Here is a 27,995-nt window from a genome sequence, read left to right on the forward strand (position 1 = left end):
TTAAAAAAAATTACTGTAACTTTAAGGTTAAAATTTCAGGGGAACGATAGTTCTCAAAGGGAGACTGAAGAAAGGAGTGAAAGGTGAGAAAATGGAGATAGAATTTAGAATACTCTTTAAAATAGTTTGAATAAGAAGGGGAATAGAGTTACTGGATGACAGCTAAAGGAAGGATGGATCACTAAGACTTTCTTTCTAGCTTGGTAGGTTAGGGGGCAGGTGACCATGAATCTGAGAAATCTGACATGTTTATACAAAACTAGGACATAGGGGCAGAAAAGACAAATGAAAACAAGGTTTCACAGATGAAAATATAAAACGTAAGAAGCAAAGACACAGGGATTTGCTTTATCAGAGCAGAGTGAAGGAAAGGTAAAAATGGGTTTAAGTCTAACATTTTTTTAAGAAGGGAAAGCAGGGGCAAAAATTTGAGGGAAAGCACATCTGATGACCTCAATTCACTCCATAAAATAGTAGGTAGAAGTGAGGTGTTTGGGAGCTTAATGAACAGTTGAAAAAAATCAATGTAGGGCGCCTGGGTGGCTCAGTTGGTTAAGTGACTGCCTTCGGCTCAGGTCATGATCCTGGAGTCCCAGGATCGAGTCCTGCATCGGGCTCCCTGCTCAGCAGGGACTCTGCTTCTCCCTCTGAACCTCTTCCCTCTCATGCTATCTCTCATTCTCTCTCTCTCAAATAAATGAATAAAATCTTTAAAAAAAAAAGAAAAAAAGAAAAAAAATCAATGTAACACAGTGAATAACATCCGGGCCTCTTTAAGTTCAACTGCTTGAGTTCAAATCATGGCTCGGTAACCTACCTACCCACTGTGTGATTTGACGCCAATCATTTAACCTTAGCCTTTAATTCTTTAGCTGTAAAACAACATTAAGAATTGCTCTACAACACATGGTTGTCACAAGGACTGAATGAGGAAGTATGCAAAGCTCAGTGTCTGGCAAAAAGTAAGCATTCAACACTATTATTACTGGTTAACAGTGAAGACAAGATAAAAGCAAGAGCTAAGGACATGTAAAAAGATCATCCCCCATCACTGACTGTGCAACTTAGGTGGAAGGGCACAAGTCTGTATTGTCTCCCTACGTGTAGTCTTGTCTCAAGTATTTTAACAATTCCTAATATGTTAGATTCCCTAAAGGCTCTAAACCTGGGCCACACTAATTCCAAATGGAAATTATATCCCTGCTTTTTTGAACCACTATCACTGCCTGCATGAGAAAAAGCTTGCTTCTTCTGGCCCTCCTATTAGGCTTGTTGAGGACGATGTGAAGGCCCCTCCAGTTCCTTTCAGGAAACGCTTCTAGAGGAAACAATGCCCTTCCTGACAAGCTGAGCCGCCTCCTGGGCTGGACAATACCCTCTCTCTCTAACCTTTTTTTCTGCTTGTGTTGTGACCAAGCTGTGGGGGGGAGAGGGGAGGTGAACGAACGTGAGGTGGGGCGGCGACCGAAAAACGGCCCAAGGGAGCTTCCGCAAAGTGAGACGCCTAGAGCCCGAGGACGGAGCAAAGCCTGACGGGAAAGAAGCCATAAAAGCATTATTCAAGGAACATCATTCAAGGGCAGTAATGACCCCGGTCCAGGGCCCACAACCACGGTTTCCCACCCGGCCAGCAGAAGAGGTAGGCCAACAACTGCCTTACCTCGAGACCGCGGAGACAGGCAAGCGCAAGTCACTCTTCCGAGCAGCACCACTTCCGGTGCTGTGTGATGACGTCACGAGGCCATCCAGAGAACAACCAGTGGCGTCACCAGTGCCCGTCCAAATATTGGCTGAAAGGGTCTCTCCCAATACCCGGATCGGGAAGCGTCCGCCCTGACTTGGTCCCTCCGGGGTCGAGGTCCTACTGCGGTTTCTGGCAATGATTCTGCGGAGGATTAGCAGAGCTTCTCTCCATCCGAGTGTCTCTTCCCTGTCACCACCTCTCAGTCTGAGTCCGGAGAGACTTCAGGCAGCTGTCCTCTCTGTGGCCGTTTCTAGGCAACTGTGCAGTGCCTTGACACTCCGTTAGTAGAAGCTCACTACCTTTAAGGCCATCTTTTCCGCTGTAGAAAGTATCTGCTGTGGCATCGTTTTCCTGCCCTTTTTCAAAACTGCAATCGACTTTCTCTTTCGTCTGGGGAGAAAGAGCTGGAGGGGCTTGCGGTGGGGAAACCTGATAAGATTGTTTTAATGCTATTTTTACTAAATGAACTGGCTGACAGGCAGGAGAGAAGCAGCAGGCTGCTGGGATGAGATGGGTTTACCGATTTTTATAGCGATTCCAGGATGTTCCCTAAGAGTCATGTATTGTAAGTATTCGAAGGCATTTTGGCAGATGGAACAATTCCTATCTTGTGGGTGAAGGCACAGTTTATAATTTTTCTCAAACTAAATAAAAACAGCTTTAAGGAGTCACATTTCTTGCTCAGGATGGAATGTATTTCCTTCCATAGAAAAGCAGAGTTAACGGTATGACAAAGATACCAGAGCTATTAAAATAGGGTAGAAGAATCTTCCAGGAAACACAGAAAAGAGACTTCCTCTTTTTAGCAGTGAAGATGCAGGTTTATATTAGGGTCACACCAGGAAGTAGGGGAGCACAGGAAGCATCTTAGCCACACAGCCTTCATGGTGGTGCAATGTGATTCACGCTACTGGAGGTAAAATTAGGTGGCTCTGGTCACCTGACCAGTTCCCTCAGAATTAAGCTTCCCTTAGCCTCTGCTTCTACCTGACCTGCCTTAGTGTGTCTTGCATTCAAAATTGGATTGGATTATTCTAATTGGATTATTTACCATATATTGTGCAAAATTGGGCAGAGTTTCCATGCCCAGCCTACTAGGTCTAGCCCTTTGTCTATAGCATATTACTGGCCAGAGAGGCAAGGTCACATGGCACAAGGGCATAACACTTATGACTTTCACAGACCCCACCCAGAACGAAAACATATCACAAACAGATACACAGAAATTAATAAAGAGTTGTTTGTAGTATTATCTAATGTCGTGGCCCTCAAAGTGTAATCCTTGGATCAGTAGCCTCACGACACCTAGGAACTTGTTAGAAATGCAAATTCTCAGGCCTCACCCCAGGCTTACTGATTCAGAAACTTTGGGAGTGTGGCCCAGCAGTCCGTTTTAACAAGCCCACCAGGTTATCCTGATGCATGATCAAGTTAGAGATTCAAATTAGGAAGGCAAAGACTTCAATCTGTACATCATGATAAATGTGTTTTGTGGCCTGCTCTGGGCTTTGGGGGCTTTTTTTTCCTTTTTCAAATTCAAAAAAAAAAATTTTAACTGTGGCAAAATACACACAAAACTTATAAGCCATTTTTAAGTATACAGCTCAGTAGTGTTAAGTATATTCACATTGTACTGAATCTATCTCCAGAACGTTTTAATCTTGCAAAACCGAAACTATGTGTTAAACAACTATTTCCCCTTCCTCCAGCCCTTGACAACCACCAATTTACTTTCAGTTGCCATGCGTTTGACCACTCTAGATACTGCACACAAGTGAAATCATGCAGTAGTTGCCTTTCTGTGACTGGCTTATTTCATGTAGCATAATGTCCTCCAGTTTCATTACTTGTAATATGTCAAAACTTTCATTTTAAGGCTAAATAACACTATTGCATGTATACACCACACTGTTTACAATTGCTTTGTCTGTCAATGGATGTTTGGATTGCTCCCATATTATGGCTATTATGAATAATGCTACTATGAACATTATTGTACAAATACCTCTTCAAGATCCAGCCTTCAATTCTTTTGGATATATACCCAAAAGTGGGATTTGTGAGTCATATGATAATTCTATTTTTTATATTTGAGGAACCACCTACCTACTGTTTTCCATAGCAGCTGCACCATTTTACATTGGACGCAAGGGTTCCGATTTCCCCACATCCTTGATAACCTTGTTATTTTCTGGTTTCGGTTTTGTTTTTTTTTTTAATAGCAGTCATCCTAATGGGTGTGAAGTGATATCTCATTGTGGCCTTGATTTGCATTTCTCTAATGATTAGTAATGTTGAGCACTTTTTCATATGTTTCTTGGCCATTTCTGTATCTTCTTTGGAGAAATGTCTATTCAAGTCCTTTGCCCGTTTTTTTTTCTTTTTGGGCCCCCACTTTTAAATCAAGTTACTTTGTTGTTGTTGCACTGTAGAAGATCTTTTTATATTCTAGATATTAATCCGTTCTCAGATATTTGCAAGTATTTTTCCCCATTTCACAGATTGCCTTTTCATTCCATTATTGTGCCCTTTGATGCACAGAAATTTTTAATTTTGATGTTGTCCAATGATCTATTTTTACTTTTGCTGCCTGTGCTCTTGGTATCATAGCCAAGAAATCATTGGAAGCTTTTCCCCCGTTTTATAGTTTTAGGTCTTATATTTGGATCTTTGATCTATTTGGTCATTTTTTTAATATGGTGTAAGATAAGGGTCCAACTTCATCCTTTTGCATGGGGATATCCAGTTTTCCGAACACCGTCTGTTGAAAACATTGTCTTTTCCCTATGGCATGGTCTTGAAATCTTTGTTGAAAATCATTTGACCAGGGGTGCCTGGGCGGCTCAGTCGGTTAAGTGGCTGCCTTTGGCTCAGGTCATGATCCCAGGGTCCTGGGATCAAGCCCTGCATTGGGCTCCCTGCTCGGTGGGAAGCCTGCTTCTCCCTCTCCCACTCCCCCTGCTTGTGTTCCTTCTCTCGCTGTGTCTCTCTGTCAAATAAATAAATAAAATCTTAAAAAAAAATTAAAATAAATAAAGAAAATCATTTGACCATATATGCAAGGGCTTATTTCTGGCTTCTCTTCAATTCCATTACTCTATACATCTGGCCTTATACCATTACCACCGTTTTGATTACTGTTGGTTTCATAATAACTTCTGAAATCAGGAGTTACGAGACTTCCAACTTTGCTCTTCTACAAGATTGTTTTGGCTATTCTGCTCAGGAGGTTTTAATTATTTTCTAATTCCAACAGAAATTAGTAGATCTCACATGAAAATTGGGATTCTTTGTCTACTGAAAAAAATCAATAAATCCAGCAAATTCTGGCAACAAATAGCCAGAATTGTGAATGACTATCATGCGCTCTCCAGGCTACTGTCTCCACCTACTCATTTATATAACCTGTCTGGTCCCTGAGGGCTCTTCTTTCTTTGAGACTTTGAGAATCCTGGTCTAAGGGAATGGCAGTTGGTGCCAGAGGACCAACCTGGGGATACTACAGTGGTCTGGTCCAGAGATTTGCTCAGAAGGAAAAGTACAGAATCCTAGGAGAGGGCATTGTTAGGAAACTTCATTTTGTTTTTTGGGGTTTTTTTGGGGGGGAGCATAGGGTGAGAGTGGGGTTGGGAGGGGTGTGAGAAAAGACCTGTGTGAGGAAAGGAAAATAAATCAAGTCCAGAAAGTTCAAAAGGAAACAGACAAGTGAAGGCTAGGGAAAAGAATATTCCAAATCTATGATCTACACTGAAAAAAGAGCAATACACAAAAGCCCTACAGGGGGCCTTAAGCACATTCTTCCAGGCATGATAGAAGTCCAGTGGAACTGAAGAGTAGACAGGGAAAGGAAATGGTGAGATCTGAGCAAGGATCAGATAGTAAACCATTTAGGAACTGTATGTGGGTTCACCCTATATTCAGTGAAAAAGCCCTGAAGATTTAGCCGGGGGAATAATATTATTTGGTATTTGTTTCATTGGATGCTGTGGCTACTGTGAGGAAGAAAGGATGGGTGGGGTGGGGCAAGAACAGAAAGGGTGAGAGCAGTTAGGATTATACTGATATAGTGCAAAGGATGTTGGCAGCCTGGACAAGAGGGAAAAGGTAGATAATTCAAGAGATGTTTTGGAGGCAGCATCAACTGGACAAGACATATTCTTCTCTGTAGGCAGACCTAGGTGAGATGCCAAATAATAAAAGTCACTTGGTGGGGATAGGCACAAAACCTAGTGAGCTAGGGGCGCCTGGGTGGCTCAGTCGTTAAGTGTCTGCCTTAGGCTCAGGTCATGATCCCAGGGTCCTGCGATCGAGCCCTGCATTGGGCTCCCTGCTCAGTGGGTAGCCTGCTTCTCCCTCTCCTACTCCTTCTGTTTGTGTTCCCTCTCTCGCTGTATTTCTGTCAAATAAATAAATAAAATCTTTAAAAAAAAAAAAACCTAGTGAGCTATAAATTTAGTTGCATGTTTCATATGTCCAAAATCTTCTTGGGATGCCTGAGTGGCTCAGTTAGTTAAGCAGGGCTTAACCTGAGCCTTTGGCTCAGGTCATGATCCCAGGGTCCTGGGATTGAGTCCTGCATCACATCGGGCTCCTTGCTCAGCAGGGAGCCTGCTTCTCCCCCTGCTTGTGCTCTCATGCATTCTCTCTCTCTCTGACAAATAAATAAATTAATTAAATATTAAAAAAGAAAAAAGTCTCACTGCAGGCACCTACAACTCTGCCTGCTGGATTCCTCTGGACCCAGGAGCTTTCCTGAGTGCAAACACACCAGAAATGAGGGGAATCTATGCCCTTGGGAGCATTTGTGAAATGATGTAAAGAAGTGGATGGGTAAACTTGTTTCCTCACCTTGGGGTGAAACAACTTTGAAGTATGTACAATATTGTCTCCCAGAGGTTCTCCAGCAACACTAAGCCCCAGTTGCCCTGAGTGATAACCTGCACATTGACTTCCTTCCCATCCCAGCCTCGCTTCTCCACACCCCTACAGGGGCTCCTTTGGATCATCGCCTAAATAACATACTGAAATCCTTGCCTTAGTGTCTGTTTCTGGGAGAATCCACCTAACAAACTCCTCCTATTTTCTAAAAATATTATTTCTCTTTTTAGAAAAGTTAATAATTCCTACTGCTTCCCAACTTTTTAATGTCATACTACAAAGATTAAATCATATTCACAGAACACTGGGGTAAACTTATAAGGAACTAGATGAAAAAAAATCATTACATTTCCTTTATAATTAACTATGGTAAGAAAAATTAAAAGCAGAGTATTTGGAAAAATTGTATTGATTTTGGCTAAATATTCAAATAAAATATTTTTAAATTTTTCATAAGAAGCTTGAGCATGTTTCTGTGAATATTATCTTTTTTTATTTGAGAGAGAGAGCACAAGAGCAAGAGAGATTGAGAGAACAAGAGGAAGGAGGGGCAGAGGGAGAAACAGACTCCCTGCAGAGCAGGGAGCCCAACAAGGGACTTGATCCCAGGACCCTGGGATCATGCCATGAGCTGAAGGCAGACGCTTAACCAACTGAACCACCCAGGCGTCCCCTTTTATTCTTTTTTTAAAGATTTTATTTATTTATTTGAGAGAGAGTATGTGTGTGTGAGTAGGGGGAGGGGCAGAAGGAGAGAGACAATCTCATGCAGACTCCACACTGAGCACAGAGATGGATGCAGGGCTCAATCCCATGATCCTGAGGTCATGACCTGAGCCAAAATCAAAAGTCAGACGCTTAACCAACTGAACCACCGAGGCACCCATGTGAATATTACCTTTTTGACATTGGGTTTCATGATGAAATAAAATATATATTTTCTGATTAAAATTTCTTAATCATAATCTTTTCAAATTCTTGGTAGTCATACCTACAATTGGCACACCAGTAGAGAAGTTTTGTCCTATACATCACAGTGTAAACATGCTAATACATCTATAAACTATACCCTATAATTTACTTTAAGATCTTCCACCTATAATTTAAACCTTATTGTTTTCAACTCCGGCTTTTAGGACTGGGTTAACTTCCTACTATGGGTTGATTTCACAGCTTACTCCCTCATGGTTCTAAATTTCCAAGAGTTCAGGAAAATAGTCACCAAAATCCCAAGTAGTGACATTTATACCATTAATGGTTCATGTTAGAACTTTTATTTCAATTCAGCAATTCTTATTTGTGTGAATCACAGATGTTGTGCTGGTCTCTCCTCAAATTTCTTGTAAACATATTAAGAAGAAAGTCACAGGAAGTTCTAACTTGTCCCGCCTTACCTCCCAGCATCTCTTCATTCCCAGCCTGTACCAGCAACACTGAACTTCTTACCCTTCAACTCCCTCCTCCCCGATACTGAGATGACCTGTCCCGCCTCTTCCCCACTACTTAAGATCTATTGAGTATGTGCTATATGGTAGGTACATTCCTCAAGTATGAGGAATATAGAAATGAACAAAATAAAGACCCCTTTTCAGTCTAGTGGACAGAAACCTGACAATAACACACAAACAAATGTATGTCACATGGTGATTTAAGTGCTATAAAAAAATACAAATTATACCATGTTGATTAAAAGAACCCTACTCGGGACGCCTGGGTGGCTCAGTCGGTTAAGCGGCTGCCTTTGGCCCAGGTCATGATCCCAGGGTCCTGGGATCGAGTCCCACATCAGGCTCCTTGCTCAGCAGGGAGCCTGCTTCTCCCTCTCTCTCCCTCTGCTTGTGTTCTCTCTGTCAAATAAATAAAATCTTAAAAATAAATTAATTAATTTAATTAAATTAAAAAATAAAATAAAAGAACCTTACTCAAAAGCATTCATACTGATACCATTTATGTTAATTTCTAGAACAGGAAAAACTAGTCTAAAATCTATAGTGGAAAAAAATCGTAACAGTGCTTGCCTCTCTAAAAGTAGGACCAGGGATTGACTGAAAAAGGCACTTGAAAGAAGTTTCTTAGTGATGGTGATATTCTGTATCTTGATAAGGGTTTGGGTTAACTGATACATGTGTTTGTCAAAACTCATCAAAATGGTACAGTTAAAACTTGTACATTCATTTCTTTCTATGTAAACTTTACCTTAAAAATTTTAAACAAATATTGAACTCTAGTTAATTATATGCAAGCTGAGGTGTTGAAAGGCAAAATGTATTGATACCTACAATTTATTGAATTGTATTTAAAAAGTAGATGAATAGAAAGATGAAGAAAAGTGAGATAGAGCAAGCAGAGTAAAACACCAGTTCTAGAATCTAGTAGTGGTTATATGGGATGAGCTAAGCCCTGGCCCAAATGCAGTACTCAAATGCATTCCTGATGTTCATGCTATTTTCTGGAATGTTCTTTTCTCCCAAATTCACTCTTCCCCCTCTAATCCATTCACACTGCAGCTATAGAATATATTTCAAAACACAAATCTAACCATGTCACTCCCCTGCTTAAATCCTTTCATGGGCCTCCACTACTCATCCAATTAAGACTAAACTCACTGTTTAGTCTTATTTTTACATAAGGTCTAATCCCATCTACTACTCTCCCTTTGCCTATCCACGTACCCAAACACAGGGGCTGTCTTTCAATTTCTTGAACCCATTCAGTCAGGTTCTTGAAAACTACTCTAGCAGAGTAGAAAACTACTCTAGCTAACTTAAAGATGGGGCTGCCCTTGATTCCATTCCCAAACCATATGAATCCTGTACTATCCAGGCCCTCAACCTCATAATTACAGATGGTTAACAGTAACTCCCAGAACAGAAGGGCCTGAACTCTTGGCGCTGTCAAAATCAGCTCTTCCCACTAGTAAGAGGGACATGGCTGTACGAACCCACATGGACACATGCATCCCACATTCTCCAGTGTCTTGGCCTCCAGCCAGATGAAAGCAGAGAAGTGCTAGTTCTCCATTGGCTGGTACATTTATTCATTCATTCAAGTATTTCTGAGCACCTTCTACTTGTCTGACATTGTTTTAGGTACTATGGCTACCACAGTGAACAAAAAGTTCCTGCTTGCAAAGAGCTTACATCTAGTGGGGAGGGGCAGATCATAAAGAAGTATACAGGTCACGTGAGGATAAATGCTATAAAGAAAAAGCAGTATTGGGGCACCTGGGTGGCTCAGTCGTTAAGTGTCTGCTTCGGCTCAAGTCATAATGCCAGGGTCCTGGAATCAAGCCCCACATCGGGCTCTCTGCTCAGCTGGAAGCCTGCTTCTCCCTCTCCCACTCCTCCTGCTTGTGTTCCCTCTCTTGCTGTCTCTGTCAAATAAATTTTAAAAAAAGAAAAGAAAAAGCAGTATAGAAAGTGATGAGGGTATTCTGTGTATTATGAAAGGCCTTTTTTGAGCACAGACCTAAAAGAAGAAGTCATGTGGATATCTAGGTGAAATGGGAAATAATCAAAGGATTTTATTGTTCTTTGAAGATTGATTGATTGATTGATTGATTTGACAGAGACGCAGCAAGGTCAGGAACACAAGCAGGGGGAGTGGGAGAGGGAGAAGCAGGCTTCCCGCCGAGCAGGGAGCGCGATGCGGGGCTCGATCCCAAGACCCTGGGATCATGACCTGAGCTGAAGGCAAACGCTTAACCAAATGAGCCACCCAGGGGCCTCTTATTGAAGGATTTTCATCAGAGGAGTGACCCTTTTTTTTGAGCTCTGCCACCACCAACATATGTTTAGGTGACATATTTTTAAAGGATCATTCTAATTATTTCATGGCACCAGGATCTTTAAAAAAAGGGAATCGTTTACAATTCTGCTGTTTCTTCAAACCTTAATGTCTGTATCCATTCACCACTGAGAGTGTCTCCTCTGTTTTAGGCAGGGAGCTAAGTGGTAAGGATAGAGAAGTCAAGCCAGACACAGCTCCTCCAATCAAGAGTCTTTTAGTCTCGTGAGCATGGGGCCTGCATACTTTCACATTTCACGGACTTACCTCTGAGCTATTCTACTCTCCTGAGCCCGTCAATATCCTTCCTGCCAATCCTTCACATACTGACCTAGCTGCTCTACATCAGACTGGATGCCCAGTGGCATTTTCCCGACCAGGGTTTGGCTCCTCTTGGTAACAGATTTGTATGGCTACACTTTTACACTATTCAGACAACCCCAAAAGCCTCCTACCTTGTCACTCGTTTTGTCAGCAAAGCTCCATCTCTGCATATCAAAGTTACACAGTTTAAAATTTACTCTTTCTTTCTACACACATAGAATAACATAACTCTAAATGATATCATTTGTAACAAAAGTTTTTAGCCACTCTCCAGAGGGCTTTTGATGCAGAAAAGACCTCACTTTCTTTTTTTTTTTAAAGATTTTTTATTTATTCATTTGTCAGAGAGAAAGAGAGCACAAGCAGAGGGAGAAGCAGGCTCCCTGCTGAACAAGGAGCCCGATGAGGGAACAGGGAGCCCGATGAGGGAACAGGGAGCCCGATGCGGGACTCGATCCCAGGATCCCGGGATCATGACCTGAGCCGAAGGCAGACGCTTAACCGACTGAGCCACCCAGGCGTCCTAAGACCTCACTTTCTACCTATGTGACTTCTCCCTGATGTCGTAGAGAGGGGGGATATGGCGAACATGATTGAAGAGAAAAAAGAACAAAAACATTTTTTGGAAAAGGTAGATTTAGCCTCTCTGTGGTAATCTAATACTTTACTAGACCCTTGATTCTCACTTCTCAGAATTCTCACCTCTATATAGTCCCTCCCCACACTGACTCTGGTCTTGGTCAAGGGACTAGCTTTGGCCAGTGGGACATTTACAAGTACCAGCCTTGATAAGTCTTGCATATTATGGCCTATCCTCTTGGGGTGTCCTCTTCAGAACCCAACTGCCATGCTGTGAGAAACCCAGCTTAGCCATGTGAAGAGATGTGAAGGAAAACTGGGGTCCTGGCCAACCACCCCAGCTGAGCTCCTGGCTAACAGACAGCATGTGAATGGTCCAGCTTGGAAGGACCCTCCAGCCCTAGTTCCACCATCCCAGCAGTCACCACACAGGAAAAGATGAGCTATGCCTGCTAAGCCTTGTTCTGATCGCAGAATCTTGAGCAAATAAATGACTGTTGTTATATTTTGGGGACAGTTTGTCCCACAGTCTTAGATAACCAGAACACTCTTTTCTTTAAAAAAATAAAATAAAATAAGGGGGCACCTGGGTGGCTCAGTCGTTAAGTGTCTGCCTTCGGCTCAGGTCATGGTCCCAGGGTCCTGGGATCGAGCCCCGCGTCGGGCTCCCTGCTCGGCGGGAAGCCTGCTTCTCCCTCTCCCACTCCCCCTGCTTGTGTTCCCTCTCTCGCTGTGTCTCTCTCTGTCAAATAAATAAGTTAATTAAATCTTTAAAAAAAATAAAATAGGGCGCCTGGGTGGCTCAGTTGGTTAAGCGACTGCCTTCGGCTCAGGTCATGATCCTGGAGTCCCAGGATCGAGTCCCACATCGGGCTCCCTGCTCAGCAGGGAGTCTGCTTCTCCCTCTGACCCTCCCCCCTCTCATGTGCTCTCTCTCTCTCATTCTCTCTCTCAATAAATAAAATTTTAAATAAAAATAAATAAATAAATAAATAAATAAATAAAATAAAAGAGGCACTGTTCCACTGTCTGCTGGAATTCTTAAGACTGAAATGTATAAACTTCAGGTCAAGGTTCAGCTTCCCTAACAAGAGAACTGCCTTATATACTTGTGTAATTGTTAGCTTAATGTCTGTGCCCTCATTCATCTGTAACCTCCATGAGGGAAGGGATTATGTCTGTCATGGTCAACATTGTCTCATTGACCTAGAAAAGACCCTAGCACATAGTAGGCACTCAATCAATATTTTAGTAAATCAATATTATGTTGATTTACTAGCTATGTTAGTTCCTATGTTTGAATAAGATAGTAATTCTTTGACCACTGTTATTTTTAGCAAACACTTCTACAATGTTTACTACCTGTAGGTACCTGTACTTTACATTGACTCATTAACTATTTAGTCTTCACAATAACCCTATGGGCTAGGTACTATTATCATCCCCTTTTACAGATAAGGAAACTGAGGCACAGGAAGGATAAATAACTTGCTGGTCGCAGGGCCAGGATTCAAACCCAGGGAGTCAATTTCCAGAATCCATATTCTTAGCCACTACATTATCTCTCCCAGATTCCTATCCTAAGTCTGGCAGCACCACTGCTGTTGAAACAAGAATAAGGTGACACATTAGAAGAGGAAGAGCATCACTGTGATAAAGACATCGCTGTGACTCTGTAGATAGAAAACTGCACACAGAGACGAAGTTCTTGCTCTGAAACACCTTTACGATGTCAGTGACATCAGGAATGAAAGGTGGTGACATCCTCCAGGAAGACCCTTATGCCAGGCCCTACCCCCAAACTTCCAACTCTGCTAGCTAGAAGGACTAAACACCAACCTATGAGCTCAGCTCAACCCCATTCACCCTACAGGGCTGCAAAGAGCTCTGAGACAGTGGCTGCTAGGTCAGCACTGAGTCTCTTTTAATGCCCATGCTAGTGAAACTATGACTGGGTCTTCCTGATGCTCAGCACAGAAACCGACGGCAAAGGCGCACCATGGCCTCATCACAAGCCCTACCTTTCCTTAAAGGAAAACTTGGATGTGGAAGTCTGGATTTAAGCCAGCAGCACTCTCAAGGTCACCTGCAAACTGACCTCCCAGTTTGATGAGTACAGTACTTTCTTAACCCAACACCACCACTACCACCACCAGCAAGCGTGTATACACACACACAAATGCCTCTGGCCTCACTCCCATGTTTGGAGAAAACATAAGAAATTTAATGTTAAAATACTGAAATGGGTGGTGCAGTCAGTTAGGTGTCTGACTCTTGGTTTCAGCTCAGGTCATGATCTCAGCGTCCTGGGATTGAGCCCCAGGTCAGGCTCCTAGCTCAGCGTGGAGTCTGCTTAAGATTCTCTCTCTCCCTCTCCCTCTGCCCCTCCTGCTCGTGCTGTCTCTCTCTCTCTAAAATAAATAAATGAAATCTTCTAAAAAAATTACTGAAATGGCGGTTTAACCCAAGAGTAGAATTATTTCATAACTGCATTGCTAGATAGGTACAAAAGGCGTGCAGAGTTAGGGAGCAGGATTTTAAGTCTTGGAAATTAGAGGGGTCTTTCTAGAGAGAGTCTTCTCCGTTTGACAGTCACTCAACAAATACTTTTTGCCCCCTGTTATATGCCAATAACTGTGCTGGTGCAGGAGATAAAACACTGTGAAGCCATGATCTCTGAGACAGCCCCCAGCTCAGTGAACCCACTGAATCTCTTTTGGGTGTGCTGCCATCCGGCTGTAAGAGGCATCCTTGTGAACTGGCCGCCCTGCCAGTAATGCTGTCAAGGACACCGCTCCTGATATAACACACTGTTCTCTTAAGAGCAGCCCCGGGAAACAGTCCAATCTGATCTCAGCTCAGGAAACAGTTTTACTTTTGCAGAGTAATGGGTTTGTTTTTTTATCAATGGACACCATGAACTGTGGAACCAATGAGGCTGTCAGCTTAGAGATAAATTCATGGCCCAGCTGTAGCAAATGTGAAGGTCATTCCTACATGCACTTTTAGCTTTGTCCCTGTTTCTGTTTGGTCTCTACCCATGTTTTTATTTCTTCATTTTCTGCACTTTTAATTTATAGCATCTTGGGAGTTGGGGTTTTTTTTGTTTGTTTTTTGGGCTCTTCTTGTATCCTTAGAAATGGCTATGAACACTTCTGGAAGAAGATATCACTGTCAATGTTTATAATACACTATACACATATACACATATGCTATGTTAGAGGTGGGTTCACAGCATGATGTGGGAACACAAGAGAGCTTATAATTCTGTAAAGAGCATGAGAGAAGACCTTGCATAAGGATCATGCTTGCTTGAGTTGAATCTTTTGCTTGTTCTTTGTTTTGTTAAGGATGTTGTAGAGTTTACTGATAATGTGACAAGCATTAAACAAAATTAACTTGCTGCCAAGTACAAGATACTAAAAAAAAAAAAATTCTTGCAGAGATTTTTATGTCATTTCATGGGTTCATGGGACATCATAGAAACTGTTTACAACCAACTGAGTCTACTTCCATGAGTTTCCTCTCATCAAGTTTTTATTCTGACAAAAAGAGGATGGGGACAAACAATTCACATCTACATCAGAATTTATGTGCAGAGAAGGAAATTCAGATGGAATATCAAAATAAAATTGGAAAATACTTGATTGCAAAGGGAGGTGATAAATTAAAATATTTACCTACAAGATATATATCTACACAAAATGTTATCAAACTGCATTATTCAAATAAAGGAAGACAAACAAGATTTAGGAATTAAAATGATCGAGATCAAAAGTCTCAGTTTGGAGGGGATATTAAGAATCATTTAGTTCAGTTGCATACCTGTGCAGCAGTATTGCTCCTTAATTCTTCATTCCATCTTGCAGGTAGACCCCCGGCCTTGGACTTTCCCTGGCTGCCTGTGTGAGAAAAGGGTGAGAAAAAAAATAGTTGCTGACACATTGTTTTAAGTGTGCTTGATCAGCAGATTATTTTTAAATACACTCAGTTTGAGCTCCTTTTCTTTTCTTAAAAAAGAGCTCTATCGATGTAAAAACTCATATTGACCCACTGCATACAGAGGACCTCAAAAAAGAAGTAAGTCAGGATTACATGGATGAAGCATTCCGCAATTTACAAAAAGACAGCAACAAACATGTTAACATCCTTTCATTCTTCAGCAGTGCGAAAAATTACAACTGTCTTTCTTCACGTTAGAAAAAGAGAGAAATAGAAAAGGTAAACCAGATAGACTCCATGACCTCTTTCAGTTATCTACAAGGCCTGGCACTTTAAAGGGGATACTAGTCTGTCTTTGCATTGGGGAAAATTATTGACTTTTAACTTAGAGGGACTAAAGAGAATGCATTACTCTTTTTGCCCCTCTGCATTTCTCTTAGAATTTTTTGAAAGCCTTAGAAGTAAAATTATCAGGAAATTGCTCACTGCTAAGACGAAAGGCTACTCTGAACTCGGCAATTAGTCATGCTGACATTTCCTAGAGGAGGGCAGCCCAGGCCCACAGAAAAGCCACCATAGCACCAAGCTGGACGCTCCACGAGGGCAGAAACACCTCTGCTTCTTCACAATGTTAGATATTCAGCTCCTGGCTTAGAGTCTGGCACAATGCATATTCATTTATTCACTCAATAAATATTTATTGAATAACTACTCTGTGCCAGGCAATGTTCCAGATGCCTGGGATATATCATAAAACAAAACAAAGATTCCTGCCCAAGTGAAATTTTAGTTCAATTGGGATAGGGGTACAGAGAGAAGAGACAATGGGTAAATAACAGGTTATGTCAAGAGTGCAGTAGACACAAGAAAAAGTAGAGCAGGTAAAGGGGGGATTGGGAAGTGCTGAGAAGGAACAGTAGATTGCAATTTTGAATAGGGTAGACACTGTGGGTCTCATTGAGGTGACATTTATTTATTTATTTAGATTTTATTTATTTGAGAGAGAGAATGAGATAGAGCGAGCATGGGGGGGGAGGGTCAGAGGGAGAAGCAGACTTCCTGCTGAGCAGGGAGCTCAATGGGGGACTCGATCCAGGGACTCCAGGATCATGACCTGAGCCAAAGGCAGTCGCTTAACCAACTGAGCCACCCAGGCACCCGAGGTGACATTTAAACAAAGCCTTGAGGGAGATAAAGTGCTCAACAAACATTTGTTGATTAAAAGCAGGGAGCCTGCTTCTCCCTCTCCCTCCACCTGCCGTTCCCCCTGCTTGTGCTCTCTCTTTCTCTGACAAATAAATAAAATCTTTAATAAATAAAGGAATTAAAGCAAAATTAAGAAAGCAGAAAAGTATAAGGCATGTTCAGGGGATGATGAGAAAAGTAGAGAGAGAGGGTAGACTATTAGAGATGAATCTGGGAAGGAGGTAGGAGGCTCACTAAGAAGGGCCCTGGGTGCAAAGAGCTAAAGGATATCGATTTACAAAATTTAGAGTTTACAAAGAACTCTCTTTTATGGTCTTATTTATCATATCTCCAGCAAAGTTAAATTCATCTCCATTTTACCAATAGGGAAACTATGCTCAGAGAAGTTTAGTAATTTTCCTGAGATCACATAGCCAATAAGATGCAGAGCCAGAACTTAAACCTGACTTCCAACTTCAGGCTGTCCCTACAGCCATGACATCTCCACCAAGAAAAAGTACAAAGGTAGTAGAAAGAAAGGAGAGTTCTAAAATACACAGTAAAATACATAAATGATCACATGCCAGTTATCAAAAAAGATAGGATATAAAAATAAAATGTAATGTAAGCTCTTATTTTTTTAATTTTTTTAATGTAAGTTTTCAAAATTATACACTCTGTAGAGCAACCAATAGATTGTAGGTGCGCAACAAAAAATTAAAAGACAGTAAACTAGGGCGCCTGGGTGGCTGAGTCAGTTAAGCATCTGTCTTCAGCTCAGGTCATGATCTCAGGGTCCTGGGATCGAGCCCCACATTGGGCTCTCTGCTCAGCGGCGGGTCTGCTTCTCCCTCTCCCTCTGTGATCTCTCTCGCTTTTGCTCTCTCTCAAATAAATAAATAAAAGTCTTTAAAAAGATAGTAAACTAAGAACCCATTTTGAATCATGCCACTGTGGTTTCAGCAACAGAAAATACTTAGCTACAAATCTATTTCTACCATAAGAGCCTTTCTTTTTACTACAAACTTTTCAGATTTTCTCTTACAAACACAGTAATACTTTGTAATTTGCTTTTCATTAATAGAAAGCATTATTTCTCAATTATGTAAGAAATACATGAATACTTTATTTAAAAAGTTGAAGTCCCTAACCTCAGAGATAAGTAAGCAGTACTATCAGACTGGAGTGTACCCTCCACTTCTTTTTCTATGGATACTTGTCTATCCAAGTGCTTCCTGACTACATGTGAGGATTAATATGTTTAAAACTGAACTCACCATTTTCCCCTCAGAGCTAACCAGGTCCCCTGACTTCCTGTGTCAGTAAATGGCATCACTAATCAGAAACTTTACATTCCATATTTTATCTGCCCACTCACCTATCATATCTGATCATCAATCTATTCCTATAAGTTTACCTCTATAAGGTCTGTTGTTAACAGCCTCTCTTCTCCATTTTCACTTCCACTGCTTTAATACCGGTTCTCTTTACCCACTGATTCTACTACTGCCCAGCCAGGTTCATGGCTGTGTGACCTCTGCGGTCACACAGGGTCTCACACTTAGAAAGGCCACGTGCTTGGTTTAATGCTCTGCTGGCACTGTCTTAAAATTATTAATAATTTTTTTAACAAGGGGTCCTATGTTTTTATTTTGCTGTAATAGCATCCTAACTGGTCCCCATTTTCCCAATAAGGCCCTGCTGCAACCCACCCTCCACAACTCTGTAGGGAATTAAAAAAAAGATATTCAATTGGAATTAGGTCAAGCAATACATGGCACAGAGGTCTGCCAAATTTGAGGCTGAGAGTTCTGAAGTATGACTTTAAATTGAAAGGATGAATTAATGAAGAATTACATTTTGATATAACCAAAGAACTAACCCCCTTATCTGTGGATACTTTTTGCATTACAAGTACTTAGGGAAAATGGCCAAAGTAAACACAACACTCTGTGAAGCCAGAGTGGTAGGGAAGACAACAGGCCTTGCATTCAGAAAGATTGAGTTCAAATTCCAAACTTGACCACTTTGGTGGGACTTTGGGCAAGTTATTCAAATTCTCAAATTTTTATTTTCCTTTTTTTTTTTAAGATTTTATTTATTTGACAGAGAGAGACATAGTGAGAGAGGGAACACAAGCAGGGGGAGTGGGAGAGGGAGAAGCAAGCTTCCCAAGGAGCAGGGAGCCCGATGCGGGGCTTGATCCCGGGACCCTGGGATCATGACCTGAGTCTAAGGCAGACGCTGAGCCACCTAGGCACCCCTCAAATTTTTATTTTCCTATTGATAAAATAGAGAAAATTATCTGTCAGGACTTCTGTGAGACTCAAAAAATCATAGAGACCCAGTTCAGTTCAACAGTTACTGAATGTCTGCTCTGTGCCAGACCATGCCTTTATGCCAATGACATCAAGATGAATGACTTCCTTCTCAAGGATACATTATGGAAAATAGGAGGTGACTGAGGTGAGGAGTAACTTTATAATGGAAAAACCTAACAAATGCTACCTCACCAGGTGTGATCAGTTAAACATCGACAGTGATAAGCCAGGTTCATAGTATGTACCTTGGATACGATATAATGAAACTAAGTACTTTAACCCTGTGGTCTTACTCCCCCAAACCCATTTGTAGGACCAAACTAAAATGGAGTCACTTATGTCAAGGACAAAACGGAGATGGTCAATGCAGGCATATAAGGGAAACTTAACTTAACCTTACAGGAATTTATAGTTCTTCTCAGAAATCAGCAAGTACATTAGCCAATCCCCAAATGCCAAGTCTGTTCATGCCATCTTTGGACTTACTCATTCCCTACTCAGCTTACCCTAATACAAACAAGAAAGAAGACCACTAGGCAACCAATCATCTGAAAAAACCAAGCAAGTTCCACATTTACCCCATGAAAAATCCCTTGGACTGTGGCAACTTGAAACTCATTACTCTAGTTTCCCTAAGCTCCCCAGCTTGCAGGCAGAAAGCCTTACAACAAACTCATCTTTCTGTTTTGTTTTATTCAGTGTGCAGTTTGGATTCTGACACTATAAACCCAGTCTCACCATGAGAAAAACATTAGACAAACCCAAATTCAAAGACAGAGTCTACAAAATACCTGGCCAGTGCTCCTTAAAACTGTCCAAGTTATCAAAAATAAGAGGGGCGCCTGAGTGGCTCAGTCATTAAGCATCTGCCCTCGGCTCAGGTCATGATCCCAGAGTCCTGGGATCGAACCCAGCCCCACATCAGGCTCCCTGCTCCGTAGGAAGTTTGCTTCTCCCTCTCCCACTCCCCCTGCTTGTGTTCCCTCTCTCACTGTCTCTCTGTCAAAAAATAAATAAAATCTTTAAAGAAAATAAAAAAAAATAAATTTTAAAAATCTGAGAAACTGTAGCAGTTAAGAGGAGTCCAAGGAGACATGAGGACTAAAAGTACTGTGGTATCCTGGATAGAGTTCTGAACAGAAAAGGGACATTAAGTACAAACTAAGGAAATTCAAATAAAGATGGGCCTTAGTTACTAATCACGTATCAGTATTGGTTCATTTGTTTTAACTACTATTATCATTTGAACACTTTGAAATAGGGAAAACTGGATGCCAGCTATAAAGGAATTTGCTGTACTAGCCTTGCAACTTTTCTAATCTTAAACCATTCTAAAATAAAAAGGGTATTTTAAAAAAAATAAAAACTGGGGGTGCCTGGGTGGCTCAGTCACTTAAGCATCTGTCTTCAGCTCAGGTCATGATTCTGGGGTCTTGGGATCAAACCCCACGTAGGGCTCCCTGCTCCCTACTCCCTCTGCTTCTCCCTCTCCCCTGACCCTTCCCCCTGCTCATGCTCTCACTCACTTTCTCTCTCTCAAATGAATAAATTAAAAAAAATAAAAAAATAAAAAAATAGGGTGCCTGGGTGGCTCTGTCGGTTAAGCATCTGCCTTCAGTTCAGGTCATGATACTCAGGGACCTGGGATCAGGCCCCTCATTGGGCTCTCTGCTCAGCAGGGAGTCTGCTTCTCCCTTTCCCTCTGTCTCTCAAATAAGTAAATAAAATCTTTAAAAATAAATAAATAATAACAACTGGAAGGGTGAGGGGTTGCAGGAGAGAAGAGCTCATAAAGAAGATAAACCATGTATAGTTATAAAGAGAAGAACAAGAACAAATTGGTGATACTCAAAAAAAGTATTTCCAAAATATGCAATGAAAAAAGAGTCTCTTCAATAAATGGTGCTGGGAAAACTGGACAGCCACATGCAGAAGAATGAAACTCGACCATTCTCTAACACCATACACAAAGATAAACTCAAAATGGATGAAAGACCTCAATGTGAGACAGGAATCCATCAAAATCCTAGAGGAGAACATAGGCAGTAACCTCTTGGACATCAGCCACAGCAACTTCTTTCAAGATACATCTCCAAAAGCCAATGAAAGAAAAGCAAAAATGAACTTATGGGACTTCATCAAGATAAAAAGCGTCTGCACAGGAGAGGAAACAGTCAACAAAACAAAGAGGCAACCCACAGAATTGGAGAAGATATTTGCAAATGACACTACAGATAAAGAGCTGGTATCCAAGATCTATAAGGAACTTCTCAAACTCAACACCCAAAAAACAAATCATCAAGTCAAAAAATGGGCAGAAGACATGAACAGACACTTCTCTGAAGAAGACATACAAATGGCTAACAGACACATGAAAAAATGTTCATCATCATTAGCCACCAGGGAAATTCAAATCAAAACCACATTGAGATACCACCTTACACCAGTTAGAATGGCAAAAATGGACAGGGAAAGAAACAACAGATGTTGGAGAGGTTGTAGAGAAAGGGGAGCCCTCTTACACTGTTGGGAATGCAAGTTGGTACAGCCACTTTGGAAAACAGTGTGGAGGTTCCTCAAAAAATTAAAAACAGAGCTACCCTCTGACCCAGCAATTACACTCCTGGGTATTTACCCCAAAGACACAGATATAGTGAAAAAAAGGGCCCTGTGCACCCCAGTGTTCATAGCAGCAATGTCCGCAATAGCCGAACTGTGGAAAGAGCCGAGATGCCCTTCAACAGATGAATGGATAAAGAAGATGTGGTCCATATATACAATGGAATATTACTCAGCCATCAGAAAGGATGAATACCCAACTTCTACATCATCATGGATGGGACGGGAGGAGATGATGCTAAGTGAAATAAGCCAAGCAGAGAAAGTCAATTATCATATGGTTTCACTTATTTGTGGAACACAGGGAATAGCATGGAAGACAGGAAAAGGAAGGGAAAAATGAAGTGGGAGAAATCAGAGGGAGAGATGAACCATGAGGGACTATGGACTCTGAGAAACAAACAGGGTTTTAGAGGGGAGGGGGATGAAGGGATGGGGTAGCCCGGTGATGGGTATTAAGGAGGGCACGTACTGCATGGAGCACTGGGTGTTATACGAAAACAATGGATCGTGGATCACCACATCAAAAACTAATGATGTGTTGTACAGTGACTAACATAACGTAATAAAATAAAATAAAATAATTTCTAGCCCCCCTAGGCCCCACAGTCAATTAAAAATTAGAGGTTTCAAAAAATATAATTTATACAAACATAAGAAACAGCATTTTAGCTGCAATTTACTTTCCATTTTGTGCTTTCCAATAAAAATTTTTTTTTTTAAAGATTTTATTTATTTGAGAGAGAGAATGAGGGAGAGAGAGCACATGATGGGGGGAGGGTCAGAGGGAGAAGCAGACTCCCCGCTGAGCAGGGAGCCCGATGCAGGACTCGATCCCAGGACCCCAGGATCGTGACCAGAGCCGAAGGCAGTCGCTTAATCAACTGATCCACCCAGGCACTCCCAAAATTTTCTCTTTTTAATCTAAAGAAAAGAGTATAGCAGTAACTCTACACATCCAAAACTGGACTCACCTTTGCCCTCCCCAATTCTGCCCCACCACAGCCTTCTCATCCTCCTCTTTCTGGGCCTCCTATCTCAGGAAGGGCCTCCCCAATCATTGTGTTGCTCAGGCCAGAACACTGGAAGTCAGCTATGACTCCTTCTCCCTTACCTCTGCAGCTGGTCACCACGAGCTGCAGATTCCACCCCTATGTTTCTATTTCTATTTCTCTCCCTCTCCATTTCTGTTATTTAGGCCTCACCACTTGTGATCTTATCTATACAATAAAAGCTTCCTAAGAATCCATCTTTCACATCAGTACCAAATGACTGTTTGAAAATGTAAATATGATCAAATCCCATCTGTAAAAAAGGGTTGCTGTGAAGATTAATGTATGACAACATTTGTAGAAAGTTCAGCACAGTGCCTGACAGGCACTCAGAAAGAAAAAAGTCAGCTCATAGTGGTTATATTACCATCCTCCCTAGAATCCTCCAGGGGTTTTTCAAGATAAACATCACACTACTAGCATAGTGTTCAAGCCCTAATGACTTGGCTTCTGCCATGCCTCTAGCCATTTCCAGCTACCTCCTTGGACACCTGTAATCTGGTCACATGGTTGGGGAAAGTTATAAAGCATACCACTGAAATAAAATAAATGGTAAGACAAGAGACCATTCATGATAACAAAAAGACAGCGTTTAGTAACAACTTCAAGAAGAAATGATCAGGACCTACCTTTTATTTATTTATTTAAGATTTTATTTATTTATTTGACAGAGAGAGACAGCGAGAATAGGAACACAAGCAAGGGGAGTGGGAGAGGGAGAAGCAGGCCTCCCACTGAGCAGGGAGCCTGATGCGGGGCTCGATCCCAGGACCCCAGGACCATGACCGGAGCCAAAGGCAGACGCCCAACGACTGAGCCACCCAGGCGCCCCAGGACCTACCTTTTAAAAAATAGCAACTATAAAATACAATAAAGGGAATATGCAGCGGTATGCATAATATACCTTGTCCACAGGTAGGAAGATACAACCTTATAAACATGTTAAGTCTCCCCAAACTGACTTAATGTATAAAAGCACTGTAATTGTAATCACAATCAAAGTCACATTGGAATTTGGGGGAAATTGGCCAGAAATATTTTTTTTTTTTAAAGATTTTATTTGTTTGAGAAAGAGAGAATGAGAGAGAGCACATGAGAGGGGTTAGGGTCAGAGGGAGGAGCAGACTCCCTGCCAAGCAGGGAGCCCGACGCGGGACTCGATCCAGGGACTCCAGGATCATGACCTGAGCCGAAGGCAGTCGCTTAACCAACTGAGCCACCCAGGCACCCTGGCCAGAAATATTCTTAAATTCATCTTGGAAGGATAAACATACTAGAAAAGTGCCAGGAAAAACTATAAAAAGGAACAGGTGCCTGGGTGGCTCAGTTGGTTAAGCAGCTGCCTTCAGCTCAGGTCATGATCCCAGGGTCCTGGGATCGAGTCCCGCATCAGGCTCCCTGCTCAGCGGAGAGCCTGCTTCTCCCTCTCCCTCTGCCTGCCTCTCTGCCTACTTATGCTCTCTCTATCTCTGTCAAATAAATAAATAAAATTAAAAAAAAAAAACTATAAAAAGGAGGAGCAGTGAGGGGAACTAGGCCTCCCAGACATTAAAATGCATTTTAAGGAGCGCCTGGGTGGCTCAGTCAGTTAAGTATCTGCCTTCAGCTCAGGTCATAGTCCGAGGATCCTGGGATCCAGCCCCACATCAGGCTCCCTGCTCAACTGGGAGTCTGCTTCTCCCTCTCCCTCTGCCCCTCCCCTGCTCATGCTTGCACTCTCACTCTCTCAAATAAATAAATAAAATCTTTAAAAAATAAAAAAAATGCAGGGCACCTGCGTGGCTCAGTTGTTAGGCGTCTACCTTCGGCTCGGGTCATGATCCTGCGGTTCTGGGATTGAGCCCCGCATCGGGCTCCCTGCTCAGAGGAAAGCCTGCTTCTCCCTCTCCCACTCCCTCTGCTTGTGTTCCCTCTCTCGCTCTCTCTCTGTCAAATAAATAAATAAAAATCTTTAAAAAAATAAAAAAATGCATTTTAATGTAAATTTACTATGTGAGAAAAATGGCATTTCACATTAGGCAGGAAAAATAGAGTATTAAGGGCGCCTGGGTGGCTCAGATGGTTAAGCATCTGCCTTCGGCTCAGGTCATGATCCCAGGGTCCTGGGATCGAGCCCCACATCAGGCTCCTGGCTCAGCAGGGAGCCTGCTTCTCCCTCTCCCTCTGCCTCTCTCCCTGCTCATGCTTTCTCTTGTCTCTCTCTCTGTATCTCTGTGTCTCAAATGAATAAATAAAATCCTTTTAAAAAAAAAAATAGAGTATTAAAACAGAAAAACTAGCTCACCATTTGAAGAAAAATAAAACTCAGTTTCTTACAAATAATCCTCAGCACTTAAACCAAAATCAATTCTAGGTGGAAAAAGATTTACAGGGTAAAAAATGGAACCATGAAAGTACTAGAAGAAAACCTGGGAGAATACGTTCATAATGTTGGATTGGTGAAAGCTTCCTAAGCATAACAAATGAAGAAGAGGGGAGAGGGAGAAAGAATGGAGAAGAAACACAAAAGCCAAAAAAGGGAAAGGGTAGTTACTTATTACAATTTTAAACCTGCAGTTAAGTTGTCCCAGCAATTTCAATTCTAGATGTCCATCGTACAGAAACACTGGTATGAGTGTCTACAACTATATTTGAGAATTTCTCTGCAGCATTGTTTGTAAAACACTGGAAATTGCCAAAACGTTCGTCAATAGGGGAATGGTTAAATAAACTGTAATACCTGCATACTATATATTATGAAGCCATTAAAAATAACAAGGTAGATTTATTTATTCTAACATGGTAAGATGACAATAAATTAAATGAAAGCGGCAAGTTACAAACAGCATGTATAATACAATACCATTTCTTAACCCAAAAAAACACACAAACTAAATTATTGCTCATCTTTTTGTTTTTTATATAAATAAGAATGCTTAAAAGTGCTAAGTTCGCTTACTGAATAGTTAAAATATTCATAAAGACATATTTTTAGCATCATTAAGTTTCTATGAAAGAAAAATATTACAACATATGTAATGATGTTCTTTAAGGCCACCAAGAATTACCTAAATTTGCTGTTGGGGTGACAAATTACGAGTTCAAAGCTTGAATTGGGAGGAGAGGATTTTATACTTTTTTAAGTTTAATTTTTTAAATAAGTACTACATTCAAATAGGTTAAAAATTCCAAAGTTACAAAATGGTATATTCTGAAATGTCTCCCTCCCATTCTCCTCTCACCAGCATCTACCTCTCCCCAAAGGCAACCATATCACAAGTTTTTTGGTATCCTTGAGAAATATTCTATACACATACAAGTAAATAAGCACATAGTCTTCCTTTTCTTTTAAACCAACTTTTATGCCCCTTATTTTATTTTTAATAAGTAATTAAGCTCACTTAGCTTGCTGGTTTTAAAAGTATTTTTGATATCACATTTCATAGCTTTATGTTGACTTCCATCGTTCTCAAAGCTGTATGAATTTCCATTGGATTCCTGAGGCAAAAAGAAACATAATATTTAAGTATAGTAATATTTAAGAAATACTAGACACAGTAATATTTATTGTGGAAACTCTCAGTTGAAGTGATTTGATATATATTCTACTTATCATTTCACATGCTTAACCAATGTTAGATTAACAAACACACTGTTTATAGTATGATAAAGTCAGAATTTTAGAACTACAACGCCTCAGAACACATGAACAAACTTGTCATTGTTTACTGTTCTCTATTAATTGTTTATGTTCTTATACCTGCTGGTCTCTTGATCTGGAATACTCACCTGGACGTGCAAGGTTCTGCTATTCCGAATCTCAATACTCTTCCTTTTCCTTTATTGGCATTTACAACACAACTCGTCCTTTTTTGTGTGGTGAGATCCTCAAAGGCAGGAACATGATTTAAATGATTTTTATATTACCAAACCCTAGTGCTCAGCCTGCAGTATTAGACTTCCATAAGGGTTGGTTAAAGAAAAAAAGTTTTTACCACAGGCAATAAGTTGAGATGGTAACCTCTAAGATTGTAAAGATTTGGTGCCTCTCAGTGGAAGCAAAAGCAGAGAAGTGAAGAAGTGCATCGAGGAAAACTGCTGATAAGCTTGGTGTAACTAGGTGCAGTTTAAATAAAAGAGATAATGCTGAAAAAGTACGCATCAGGATGCATTCAGGGTAAAGTTCAAAATCCTGAGCTTAGCAAGATATATCCAAGGTTGTTCCCCAAATAGCTCTGAAGCCTAGCCTACTGCCACCAGCTCCCTTAGCTGTGGTAACATCCAATTATTTGCAATTCCGTAGAAGTATCACATTCTTTCACTTCTTAGCCTTCTCTTGTGCTTTGTTGGGAATGTTTTCATCCCTTTAAAAACTCAGATCAATGGAGGTTCCTCAAAAAGTTAAAAATAGAGCTACCCTACACTCAGCAATTGCACTAAGTACATACCCCAAAGATACAAATGTAGTGATCTGAAGCGGCACCTGCCCCTCAATGTTTACAGCAGCAATGTCCACAGTAGCCAAACTATGGAAAGAGCCCAGATGTCCATCAGCAGATGAATGGATAAAGAAGATGTGGTCATATATGATGGAATACTACTCAGCCATCAAAAAAATGAAATCTTGCCATTTGCAACAACATGGATGGAACTAGAGAATATTATGCTAAGCGAAATAAGTCAAAGAAAGACAATTATATGATTTCACTCATATGTGGAATTTAAAAAACAAAACAGAGAAGCATAGAGGAAGGGGGTGAAAATAAAACAAGATATAATCAGGGAGGGAGACAAACCATAAGAGACTCTTAACCATACGAAACAAACTGAGTTGTTGGAGAGGAGGGGTGTGGGGGATGGGGTAACTGGGTGATGGGCATCAAGGAGGGCACGCAGTATAACGAGCACTGGGTTTTCTAAACAACTGATGTATCACTGAACTCTACCTCAGAAACTAGTGACACACTATTTGCAATTGAATTTAAATTTTTTAAAAAATGACATCTTAAAAAAGAAAAAAATATCGGCTCAACTACTTTCCCACGGATGCTTTCCCTATTCCATCAGATTTGATCTACCTTGTGGTTCTCTCAAGTTCGTTGATATGCCCGGTTCCCTACTAAAATCTAAGTGATGTGAACCGGGCTTTTTCTACTTTGCATCTCCAGCTTCCTTGGTGGTAGATAAATACTCCCATATTTAGTATTATTGAATATAAGCCTCCATTTTCCATTATGGCCCCCATCCCAACATTTTAAAGTGCAAGGACTCACTTCGCAGACTGTAAATCCAAGTTCACAGACTGGTAGGGCTTAAAAATTTAGGTCAAGTAAGTCGATTTGGTGCCTCTCACTGGCCAACAGGGTGAATGCCAGGCCAGGAGTCCAAGGCCCTCAGTTTGCATCAAGGTATTCCAAACATTTCCTGGTGCCCAACGTGTAGGACACAGTCAGGGCCAAGGCAAATAACATACGTACAGGGGCCTAGACTTGCACAAAGAGCTCTCTCTTCCCACTTGCAATTTGGTGGATTACAAGGCCATGGACTACGCATGAAAAGGAGCAAGATCAGAGGACTGAGATTGTC

At 41.2% G+C, this 27,995-nt stretch overlaps 1 protein-coding gene across 5 annotated transcripts in view; it reads right to left on the bottom strand.

Moving 5' to 3' along the window:
- The window catches only part of APTX (aprataxin), a 78,155-nt gene extending 51,084 nt beyond the window's left edge, over positions 1–27,071 (bottom strand). For 2 of the 5 annotated variants that reach the window (XR_003611137.2, XM_028115145.2), the window contains exon 1: positions 1,661–1,741. The gene's annotated coding sequence lies outside the window, so the exon portion shown is untranslated. Of the gene's footprint in view, positions 1–1,660; positions 1,939–15,136; positions 15,214–25,810; positions 25,908–26,198 lie in introns of those variants that run through there. The other 3 variants (XM_088019016.1, XM_028115144.2, XM_028115146.2) reach the window with 3 other exon arrangements.
- Positions 27,072–27,995: the final 924 nt, after the last annotated feature.

The sequence above is a fragment of the Eumetopias jubatus genome, unplaced genomic scaffold (assembly GCF_037043125.1).
Source record: "Eumetopias jubatus isolate StellerSeaLion01/CBP00866 unplaced genomic scaffold, mEumJub1_p1.0 scaffold_15, whole genome shotgun sequence".
NCBI lineage: Eukaryota > Metazoa > Chordata > Mammalia > Carnivora > Otariidae > Eumetopias > Eumetopias jubatus.